The sequence below is a fragment of the Saccopteryx bilineata genome, chromosome 2, assembly GCF_036850765.1.
Source record: "Saccopteryx bilineata isolate mSacBil1 chromosome 2, mSacBil1_pri_phased_curated, whole genome shotgun sequence".
NCBI lineage: Eukaryota > Metazoa > Chordata > Mammalia > Chiroptera > Emballonuridae > Saccopteryx > Saccopteryx bilineata.
Window position 1 is genome coordinate 195,564,622 of NC_089491.1, and position 12,857 is coordinate 195,577,478.

Here is a 12,857-nt window from a genome sequence, read left to right on the forward strand (position 1 = left end):
GTAAGTCATTACATAATGATAAAAGAAGCACTCAAACAGGGAAATATAACCAGGTATGCCTGTAATGCTATGAACATCCCTCTCAGGACTGCTTTTGCTGTGTCCTATAAATTTTGAGTTGTTGTATGTTCATTTTCATTTATTTCAAGGAAATCCTTGATCTCATTGTTAACCCATTTGTTATTTAATAACATGATATTTAGTTTCCAAGTGTTTGATTGTTTTTCAGTTTTTCTACTATAGTTGATTTCTAGTTTTATGCCACTGTGGTCAGAGAAGATGCTTGATATGATTTCAATCTTTTTTTTTGAGACTCATTTTGTGTTCTAACATATGGTCTATCCTAGAGAATGTCCCGTGAACACTTGAAAAGAAAGTATTTTCTGCTGCTTTATGGTGAAAGGTTTTAAAGATATCTATTAAATCCAGTTGATGTAGTGGGTCCTTTATGTCTGCTGTTTCTTTGTTAATTTTTATTCTTGAGGATCTATTCAGTGCTATTAGTAGAGTATTGAAATCCCTTACTATTATAGTATTGTTGTTGATCTCACCCTTTATCTCCATCAAAATCAGCTTTATATTTTTAGGTGCTTCTATATTAGGTGCATTGATATTTATAATTGTTACCCCAGTTCCATTTACCAAGGAAAACCAGCCTTACCAACTTCTCACTATTTGGCAGAGGCACTCCAGGCACATGCAAGTGGTCATTTAGAGAACTTCTTTTCTTCTCTGTAATTCCTATGGTAGTTTTTCTTTTTTGATTTTATATTTTCTTATCAATGTTTTAATAAAAATTCATCTGCATTTTCTCTAGATTAAAAAATGTGTCAAAATATTTAACACTTGATATTTTATAAATTAATCTCTTAACTATTCACTTTACCTTTAGATCTATCTGGTATTTATGGGACTAAGCAAATATGTAGATTGTATTCTGAATAGCTAATCTAATTCTCCCACCATCTGATATTGAATAATTAATTTCCTAGTAATTGTTTTATATAAATCAGGTTCTACTTTAAGGCTGTCTTTTCTCTTTGCTTGTTTCATCTCTCAATTCTTTTGCAATTCTTGTTTCATCTCTTTTGAGTCATTTTATTCATCTAAGCTTCACAAGTTTTTATAAAGTGTTCCTAGTGTATTTTATGTCTTTGCTGGTGTTGTTAACAAAATATATGTTTTTTTTCTCATTAGAACTTTTAGTTATTACTGATTAAATCAGCCTAGAGGTTTGATTTTTTAAAATGTTTATTTTGCACCCAGATTTTTAGCTCCACTCTCAATTTTGATAATTTTTTGGATTATTCTTATGGGATTTCTGGAAAGATGATATCTATACCTTTTGTATTGTATATTTTTAGGTTTCATTTCTTTAACCATGCCAATAAGTCTTATTTTAGGGCTGGGGGCAGATGATCAACCACAAAGGAATGTCTGACTTCACAGGCCGAGAAGTCCTGGATGATTGAAAACTGATAGAAGTTAAACATACTCAAACTTCCATAAAAGACCATTCTTTGTCCAGCAACCAATCAGATGATGCCCCACTACCCTTTCTACTACCCTCCCCTAATCCTTAAAAAGCACGGTCCTAGCCTGTGCCTGGCACCACTCTCCCTTACAAGACAGCCTGGCAGGTCTGCTTTCAATAAAGCCTGTTACACTGGTCTTTTTGGACTCCAATTAATTCTGAAATTTGGTGCCAAAACCTGGGACAGGGTACTGGACGCCTGGACACTCCCTTCCACCAGCCAAACTTACTACCAGGGAAGCAATGGGCAGCAGCAACTCATCCCGGGCTTACTCCCTGATTCTATTTGGCTGTGTGAACATAGGTTGATTGGCAGGCTATCCGACCCTGTCTCAAAGCCCTGCTGGACCAGAAGGTAAGGAATTTCTGCTCTTTCCAATCTCTAGTAGGGCCCTATTTATCCCTCACCCTCACTCTCTCTCCTCTCAGGTCCCTAATTGGGAGGTCTTTACTCCAGGCAGCCTGTAACATGGACTTACCTGAAAGTCTAGGTGCCTAGCCAGGTTGCTCCTCTTTCTCTTGAAAGCAAGATTCCTGGTGATGATTGGTCTTCTCGTTTTCCATGTACAGTATAAAGAATAGTTGAAAGAGTCAGAGGATGCTCTTCTCTTTCTCTATTCTCTGCCCATAATGGGCTCCTCTCAGTCCTGACCCTCAGAGACTGCTCCTTTGGGATGCCTCTTAAAAAACCTCATCAAACTCAGTCTCTCAGATCTCAAACCAAAAAAATTAATCTTCTTCTGTAACACAGCATGGCCTCAGTACAGACTAGATAATGGCTCCCACTGGCCCGAAAATGGAACTTTTGATATTAACATCCTCCGGGATCTAAATAATTTCTACCACCAGACTGGGATTGTCTCAGAAATTCCTTACATGCACACTTTCTTCTACCTTCGCTCCTGTCCTTAATCTCTGTGCCACCTGTTCTACACGCAGGCCATTTTTGGCCAGAGAAACCTCACCTAAAACCTCTGCTCCTAATCTTTCCTACTCTGTGGACTCCCAACTCTCACCCCCTCCTACCTGACCCCCCTGCCTGACTCCTGGGGGCACCCCTCTCTCAGGACCTCTCTCTGGTCACTCTGAAGATCTCTTCCACTTGAGTCTCTTCCCTCCAGAAAGCCTTCACCCTTTGCGAATCCTTTTCTCATTCACTTGCAAATGCCTTTCTCTTCTTTGACCCCTCCTCCCTCCTCACAGGCTGAAGCAGTGGTGCCTTTCTCCCCCTCATCCCCTCCCTTCTCCTCAGAGGCTTTAATCTTTTTGATACCTTTGACCACATAGCACCACCACCAGCACTTCAATCTCCTCTTCCTCCTGCAGATTCTGACCCTCTTTTCCATCCAGTTGTTTATGCTGTCCATCCATCTGCTTCCTCTCTTCCTTTCCTCTATGCTGACAACTCCCTGCCATCTCAAAAAGCTTAAAAAGGCAGAGTTGTCTATTAAGCTGTGTGAGTAAGCAATCTGTTTTGTCTCTTTGTTTGTCAGAAAATATCTCTAATATAATTTTAATTGAAACAAGGAAAGCATGCTTTTTAAAATTTCTTTATAATTTATATGTAAAATCGTTGTTTAATGTGTAACTGTGTCTGTTTCTAAGGCCCTAAACCAATAATTACCTGTCTCTTAAATCAAGGCTTAGTCATCCCCACAGACTTACCCTGCAATACCCCCATCCTTCCTATTTGAAAACCTTCAGGGGCTTATTACTTCGTACACAATTTAAGCCTAATCAATGAGGCGGTAGTTCCCCTCCATACAGTAGTCCCTAATCTCTAGAGGTTACTGTTACACACTTCCTCAAACACCACTCATTCTTTACCATTCCTTTACACCCTGACTCTTACTTTCTGTTTGCCTTTACTTGGACTGACCCAGACACTAATGCAGCCCAGCAACTTATGTGGACTGTCTTACCCCAGGGGTTAAAAACAGCCCACAGCTGTTTGGGCAGGCACTATCTCAGAATTTAGCAGCATGCAATCTTAAAACTAGTACTCTCTTACAATATGTAAATAACCTACTCCTCTGCAGCCCCTTTCTGCCTGCCTCAAGGAGACACACCACCATCCTTCTTAACTTCCTCACCATGAAGAGATATCGCATCTTCTCTGCTAATGCTCAACTTCACTCTTAGTCTGTAGTTTATCTGGGCATCACCTTAACCTCCACCACCTGAGGTCTCACCCTAGATCTAACTTAGACTCTCCGCAGTCTCCAACCACCTACCACTGCAAATCAAATCCTTTCTTTCCTCAGTCTAATAGGCTTCTTTAGACAGTGGATTCCCAATTTTACACTCTTAGTCAAGCCCCTCAGTGCGATCTTCTGAGTATGGCTTTTAAGGTCTATAATGGCCAAGGGAGTAACACAAAAGGCAAATAAGCCCAAAAGAGGTCAGAAAATACCATCTTTTTGGCATATGCTCCAGCTCCCTAAAAGGTTTCATAGGATTCCATCATGGCTCTGCTTCAAGAGTGGAAGAAAATGTCCTTGAACTGAAGCCTTTCAGGCTTCCCAGCCCAACCAAGGGACACATCTATGCTGTGGAAAGAGGGACACAAGAAGGTAAGCTGCCCCCTTGCTCCATGGAGGAAGGGTTTAGTCTCTTCTAGTCCTGCTCCAGCTACCTGTGACCTGGCTTTGCCCAGCATGCTGGGAACTGCCACTGAAGGCCCAAGGACATCGTTCACAAACCTAAGGTATTTCTTCCAAGTAGCAGATAAATTAATCTCATTTCTTGTGAACACAAGGGCTGTCTACTATGCCTTGCCTAAATATTTGAGTTTTATTTATCCCTTGAAGATCTCTACTGTGGGTATTGACAGTCTGATTTTGTTGTGTTATTTAATGTATAGTGTCTCCTTTATTCCTCTGTCTCAACACCCCATGCCTATTGTAGGCTGGGACCTGCTGATAATTCCAGCTAGAAGCAGTGGTCACTAAATCTTAAACTCTAGCTAAAAAATGTAGAAATATGACCACAGCTCCAATGCCTTGTGGACTTTTCTAAATATGTGTAACTCTTGTTCTTTAGGACATTTCTCAGACTTAGTAACATTACATTAACATGTTAAGAACATTTGTGACTATAAGAATTTTATTTTGAATCCTGTTATAGTAGTTAGAAATTTATTTTGTTTAATAATCTAGTAGCCTTATTCATTTTATTAAGATGATTGTTATAGTATTTGTTAACATTTGAATTTTATTGTTAATTGTATATTTTTTCAGTCTGCCTTAAAATTGGAACATAGTAATTCAAATGAATAGATCCCACTCAGAACCAGTGGGGTCTTGGGATCCTTATTGCCAAAGGTATATTCAATACCAATTAGAAAAAGATTTGGCCAACAGGAAAGGAATAATTAGAAAAACCAAACTTAGAATCTACTAAATTATGGAAAAAAAGAATTTTCCCAAGTAAACATTTAAAATAGAATTTAACAAAATAATTGACAAATGTTAGAAAATTGTTATATAAAATTCTTTTCAGGTTTAGCTTGCCCATTATAGTATTAATTAATAGTTGTGCCCACCCATACCAAAAGGTCCAGGCAAATAAATTACATGAATCAAATAGTAAAAGAAATGTAACCACCCTTTCCCTAACTACTTGCAGGATTTACAGGTTACTCAGAAAACTGTTCAAAGACTGTACAAGAGGTGCTTCCAGCATTACCAGGAGATCAAGAACATCACCCAAGGACTGACTTTCATGTGAACAGGTTCATACACCGTGATTTTGACAACTTCCATTGCTGCTAAAGTAGAAAAATGGCATGCCTCAATCCAACCACAAACCTGAAGCTGGTTGGTCTACATATGGTGAATATATGAAAAAACTAAGAACTCTTATAATCAGACTTTGGGAAAAGGGAATCTAGGGTAAAAATAAAGTCAACTTAATTGTCACTAAAGGTTAAAGATTTTTAAATCGAGAGTTCTAACTAGAAAGGAATTGTATGGTTTTGATAATAGAAGGTGGATGGTATGGAAATACTTTTGAAAGAAAAAGAAAAAAGCAAGTTTTTATGAAATCCAGTTATTTCTAGATAAGAAAGTGCATGAAAGCTGAGGGTTTATGTAAGTTGTAGAAGGTTTGTGCAGGTTGTAGGAGGTTTGTACAGAGAAAAAAGAATTTGAACATTCAGAAAACTGGTTTTTGAAGAATGTTTAATAAGTCACCCTAGCTAACAATCCTGTTGTCTGTGGTGATTAGTCCTCTTACTTTAATATTGTCTTGTACCATGTTTAATCAATTTTATAACAAGGTTTGTTCCTGTCTGTTAAATATCTGTTACATGTTTTACGTTAATATCCCTAGACAACAGCCTCATACTCTTCAGTAAATTAAGTCAAGAATTTGACTTAGGAAATAGAACCAGTAGGATGTTGTAAGGTACCAAAAATCTGAAAATTGATGTTGCTATTCTGGGAGGAAAGGTCAGGCTTTCCTATCAGGCCTTCCTGTCCTGTCTCTCCTTTAGGGAGGGGAGGAAAAAGAATGTAGAAGTTTCTGGCTGGCAAGAACCATGGGTCATCCAGTTTTAAATCTAAAATAAAGGTTAACCTAGAAACTTCTCTTTCAATAGGAGACAGCATTTACATACCACCTTGCATTGATTGTAGTTCTTCCCCTTTCCTGGAATCATGAGAGTAAAATACCTCTAGACTAGTGAGGAAAGATGAACCCTGAAAGATTTGTAAACATCTTTGATTATGTTACCTTAAGAGTATGCTTTACTGCTCAAGGTACTGTTCCAATAAGTCACCTCCCTTATAACATCTACTAAAGCACATGAACTATCCAATTTTTCAAAAACCATCACAATTATAGAGTCAACTATCAAGTTTCTCCAAAAACAAATGGATTATTTTCTAATCCCGTTTGATTCACAGGACCACCTACTCTTACAGCTTCACAACATAAATGCTCCTATCCCACCACACAGCTATACCCCTGGCTCACTACCCCTACCACATGGCTGCAATGCTCAAAGCAGGCCTCTAACTATGCCCCCCCAGTTGGGGCTGCACTTTTCTCCACCTTGACCATCTGGAGTTCAGAGTCAGACGGATGAAACCAACCCCTTGTCCATCAATTCTCTATCCACTTCTCATCCTGTATCATCCAATCAGGGAATTTCTACATGTGTGGGACCAACATGTATATGTGTCACCCTAATAATTGGACAGAAACCTGTACCCTAATCTATCTCACCCCAAATATCAACCTAATTCCACCCCATGAGCCTCTTCCAGTTCCTAGTACACTATTCGTCAATCTAAGGACCAAATGAGCTATACAGGTAATTCCTCTCCTTGTTGCTTAAAAAATTTTCTATAAAAATAGGTCTATGGGCAGGGGGACTGGTCACTGCCCTGTCTTATTCCCACTCTCTGAAGCCTAGAAAATTCATAAAAAACAAACCAAGTCATGGAATCAGTGGTTTTGCACAAACTAGGTGTCTTGACTATTGCCTTTCATTGGTCCACTCATTCTCCTATTTATTTTTCTAACGTTTGGATGCTAACTTTTATGTTTGTCCACTAGTTTCTTACAGAACCGCATGCAGACGTTCACCAATCAGAAAATTGGAAAAATCTACCTAACCCTACACACCAACCCTGAAACTTTCCCTCACGAAACAGAAAAATCTGGAACCCTATAAATACACCCCTACCTGAGAAGAAGCCATCACTGCATCTCTGTACCCCTCACTGAGAGTGATCCTTAGAGAGGCCATAACCCCTCACTGCCCCTACTCAGCAGGAAGAAGTTACAGAAGATAATGACCTCTTTCTCTTTTCCCTTGAGGCCTCTCTAGAAACCACTCTCTTTCCTTTTATATATATATCAAATAGTCGGGAACCTTAGGTTTCATTTCTTTAACCCTGCCAGTAAGTCTGTTTCAGGGCTTGTGGCAGATGACCAACCACAAAGGAATGTCTGATGTCACAAGTTGAGAAGTCCTGGATGATTGAAAACTGCTAGAAGTTAAATATACTCAAACTTCCATAAAAGACCATACTTTGTCCAGCAGCCAATCAGATGATACCCCACGACCTTTCCTATCCCTTCCACTAACCCTTAAAAAGCGTGGTCCTATCCTGTGCCTGGCACAACTCTCCCTTACGAGACAGTCAGGCAGGGTTCCTTTCAATAAAGCCTCTTACACTGGTCCTTTCGGATTCCAATTAATTCTAACATACATCTCATGGCTTATTGTGTCAGCTACAATTTCCCAAACTATTTCACAGAAAATTGATAGCAGCAAGAATATTCACTTTGTTTTTGGTTTTAGTTCCTTATTTTTGGTCAAAAGCAAGAAGATATTATAAATGTCATATGATATAAGATGTATCACTTTATTTTTAAATTTTATATATTAATTTTTTATTTATTTTTTCAGAGGCAGAGAGTAGGAGAGAGGGATAGACAGAAACAGACAGACAGGAATGAAGAGAGATGAGAAGCATCAATCATTAGTTTTTTGTTGTGACACCTTAGTTGTTCATTGATTGCTTTCTCATATGTGCCTTGACCATGGGGCTACAGCAGACTGAGTAACCCCTTGTTCAAGCCAGCAACCTTGGGTTCAAGCTGGTGAGCTTTGCTCAAACCAGATGACCCCACACTCAAGCTAGAGACCTCGGGGTCTCAAACCTGGGTCCTTCGCATCCCAGTCCAATGCTCTATTCACTGCTTTACTGTCTGGTCAAGCTATATGTTAATTTTTTAAATGTATCTATAGAGGTAACCAAACATTTTTTTAATCTTGTTTTAGATACAAAGTATGATATTACCATATAGTATGAAATTTCTAGATATTAATTCATCTTTCCATTTATAGAATAAACACCACTTGGCTTGGTAGATTGTTTTAGTATGTTTTCTTTTACCTTCTTCCTTTGTTGTATTTTTTATTTTAATGAAGCAGAATTATTACTTTTACTGGAACAAAATTCTGCTGTGCAGCACTTTTGTTTATTACATACGGTGAGTTACAGATATTTTCTTTCGTGGATACAATTGTACACATTTATTCCACAACCACTTAATAATGTATAATGCAACAGAACACATAGTTACTTCTCTCTTTTCATTACATTCTACAAATCTCTATATATTTGTATCACTTTTCCCACTCTTAAAAGTACACATATAGCCCTGGCTGGTTGGCTCAGTGGTAGAGCATCAGCCTGGCATTTAGATGTCCCAGGTTCAATTCCTACTCAGGACACACAGGAGAAGGGCCCATCTGCTTCTCAACCCCTCTCCCTCTCACTATTCTCTGTCTCTATCTCTCCCCTTCCTGCAGCCACGGCTTGATTAGAGCAAGTTGGCCTCCAGCTTTGAGGATGGCTCCATGACCTCTGCTTCAGGTGCTAAAAAGCTCAATTGCTGAGTAATGGAGCAATGCCCCAGATGGGCAGAGCATTGCCCCCTCATGGGTTTGTTAGGTGAATCCCAGTGGGGGCTCATGCAGGAGTTTGTCTCTACTTCCTCTCCTCTCACTGAATAAAAATAAAAAAAAATATGCACACATATACACAGTTCATTGATTCTATCATTCTAAGAGTCTCTAAAGCAAAGCTCTAATAATAACAGCAATAACAACAAAAAGAGTTTCAGAGTTGATAGTATCACTGAAATTTCCAGCAGAAGCAAACTACTTTGAGGGGATGAAACACTCAACTCAAACAAGTCAGTATTCACACAGTAGAATTTTATTTAAACTGAACCAAAAAATTAAAAATGATAATATTCAAGGAAATTAGCCAATATGACATAAGCATACATCAGCAGGTAAAACTTAGAACAGATTAGATATATGAAAACCAAGTAATGTAATTGTTGACCTCAAATTATGTAATTATATGTTCAAAATTATTCAGTGTATAAAAAATTTTTTTTATGAACAAAGGCCAAGTTACTTTAGAAAAGACCAGAAAAATGTTAATAAGAACCATATGATATTTCTAGAAATGAAAAAACCTGATGAATGAATGAAATAGTAGATAATACATCTGAGAAAAGACTCAATGGATTAAAATATGGAGCTGAGGAGAATAATGTATCACATATAGACAAAAAAATATAAAAGATTAAGAGACATGGAGGGTAAACTAAGACAGAATATGAAGGACATAAAGGCCATAATTTTTGTTGGCCTTGTTTACTATTATATTCCCAATGCCTGGAATATTGTTGAAAATAGAAGATAAATAAATACTTGTTGAATGTGTAAATGAGTAAATAAATAAGATTTTTCAGAGGGAGAGATTAGATGTAAAAGACAATATTTAACAATATTTTAAAACTTTCCAAAACTGATAAAAGTTATAAAACTTGAATACAATACACAATGAAGATTGAGTAGAAATATGCAGAAGAACCATAATCAAAAACATAATAGAGACATAGAACACCACAGACACAGAGAAAATAATACATACAATAAAAAGTAGATTAGCTATAAAAAATGACAAACTGACAATAGATTTTATAACAGCAAGAGTAGAAATTTCTGAGAAATAAAAAGACTGCCAATCTAAAAATTTATATCCAGGTAATTATCATTCAAAATTGAGAGCAAAATAACTTTTTGTAAATACAAACATTAAGAGTTTATCACTAATACATCATCATGGAAGGGACTTTTAAAATGAATCCTTCAGAAAATGGAAACTTGGATTTAGAAAAAAAAAAGGAAGACAAAGAAATAAAAGAATATTCAGAAAAGAAATAGGGAAATATTAGGTACTCAATATTGATTGGATGAATTTTTTAAAAATCCATAATTTTAAAGAATAGTTCCTAGGGTATTAAACAAGGCGGAATGAAAGTGCTGCTTAAGAATTATATGTAAGATGAGCATTAAAGTGTCCCAATGTCTTTATGGTACTATGAGAATAAACCTGTTGAATAACTTTAGATATAGTTATCATAATTCTACAAATATAAGAAGGTATGAATTTTATAAGATCTTCCATTATGAGGAAAGAGAAAAGACTGCCAATTAAGTTATGAGTAATATTATGCCCTAAAGAGAATTTTATGTAAGACATGAATAACTGGTACTAGCCTCTCATTTCTCTACAATTTCTTTAATCTCTTTCAAGGGAATTGCCTTTTTATTTTATTTTTCTTTACATTACTTGGTGTAGTGTACTAGATCATCTTTTAACAATATCTCAGTAACAAAAAAGTAAACTCTCTTTTAATTTCTATAAAGCTCTCAGTTATTATTTTGCAAGACAATGTGGAATTTCTGTTATTCCTACCAATGGTGAATACTTGGCTCAATAATACAAAAGTTATATTTTTCACTCCATAAAACGCACTTTTTTTCCCCAAAAGTGGAAGGAAAATTCCCTGTGTCTTATGGAGCAAATGTTCATTTCTTTTAGCTGCTGTGGGTTCCCAGACAACTAGAAGAGTATTTGAACATTAAAGTCTCTTCTCATTTGTTAATAACAGTGCTAATGATTGTTAACACTGTTGTTGAGCTTACATTGTTGAAATATTATTGTGGTATATTTTATTAAATATTTTAACACACCATTTAGTTCAGAATATATATTTTTTAATTTTCCTCCTTAAAGCCCTAGGTGCATCTTATGGTCAGTTGCATCTTATGGAATGAAAAATACAGTATATTCTGGTGCTCTCTTCCTATACTTTTATGCATTGTTTTAAGTTTTTGTTTCAGTGCCACATTATGTCTAGAAGTTATGAAAACATTTAAAATATATATCTAACACAACATTGGCAATAACAATAATGCACCTAAATCAGTTGAATGGTGGCAACATGAAAAGCTATGGCAAGTTCATGCACATGCAGGAAATGTCAATTATATTATTCCTAATACCTCATCAATAGCAACTATAAAAATCACAGTCAGTTATAAAATATATACTTCTTTCAGAGATATAAATATATAAAAAATAACTATTTTAGAATTGATGAAATATGGTGAATATGTTTTCTGAAATTGTAAAAATACTAAAAGTATAAAAATAGAATTGCAAATCAGTAGAGCCAACAGAATTGGAAAATAAAATAATAAAAACATAATTAAAAATTGTAGAAAAGAAATAAAGAGAATTTTAAAAAATCAGAAAATATAACAAAAGAGTGGAGAAATACATTCAAATATATAATTTATCACAATAAATATAAATGGACAAAATTAACCAATTAAAAGACAGGTTTCTATTTGGGTTATTTAAAAAGTCTATGTACATGGTGTTTGCAAATTATATTTAAGTCATAAAAACACAAGAAGGTAAAAAAATAAAAAACAGAAAATAGGCAACTACTATGCCAAAGAAAATCAGCAAAACTTATTAAAATAAAAATTTTTAGTATATAATAATAAAAAGAAAATTTCTCCAAGGATAAAATAACAACCTTAAACTTGTATATACATAATTAAAAAGCTCTCAGATTCATAAAGCAACCTTGCCAAAATTACAGGAAAAACTGACAAATTCAATATTATAGTGAAAAATTTTAAAACATTTCTCTTAATAACTGACATTTTAAGCAAACATAGATATACTGAGTGAGGATATAGTAAATTTGACCAATAAAATAAGAATTTTAAAAATTAAGATACTTAATATCCTATACCCAATAATTAGGAAATATACATTCTTCTTCAGCCTATACAAACTGTGTAAAAAAGCAGTGTACTATGGTCGCTAAGAACAATTTCTGAAGCCAAACTCTCCAGGCTTGATTCTTGGCTCTACTACTTACTAACTATAAAATTTTGGACAAGTTAACTTGTGCCTCAGTTTCCTCATCTATAAAATAAGGATAATATTATCCCTCTTATCTCAAAAGCTTATTGATAGGAATAAATACTTTAACATATGATTAGCTCTTAGAATATCCTGGCACATGGGGAGTGCTACACAGTTTTTGCTGTTATTATTTACTCAGATGAGCCTAAACTACCAAGCAAGTCTCAATTACTTCCAAACAATCAGTATCATGTAGTTCATATTCTCTGACTATAATGCAAAAAAATTTATATGTATTAATTTATATGTATTAATGACAAAAATACTTATAAAATTTCTTTGGGAAAATATAACATACTTCTAAATTATTTATGGGTTAAAGAGGAAATTGCAATCAAATAAGAAATTATTTAGAATTCATAATGAAAATACTATATCTCAAAAGGGTATGTGGTTAAGCTAGAGTTTTATACTTACATTTATGGTTTTAAATGCTTTTATTCGAAATAAGAAAGTAAAAATATCAATAGGCTAATTATACAATTGAGGGGGTTAGA

At 35.5% G+C, this 12,857-nt stretch overlaps 1 protein-coding gene and 1 long non-coding RNA gene across 2 annotated transcripts in view; one reads left to right on the forward strand and one right to left on the reverse strand.

The window, feature by feature from the left end:
* Positions 1 to 12,857, reverse strand: part of VEPH1 (ventricular zone expressed PH domain containing 1) — a 301,496-nt gene that overhangs the window by 268,615 nt on the left and 20,024 nt on the right.
* On the forward strand, positions 3,975 to 6,029 carry LOC136323101 (uncharacterized). The gene is made up of 2 exons (XR_010728914.1): positions 3,975 to 4,107; positions 5,162 to 6,029. It is a non-coding gene; the product is annotated as an uncharacterized lncRNA (long non-coding RNA).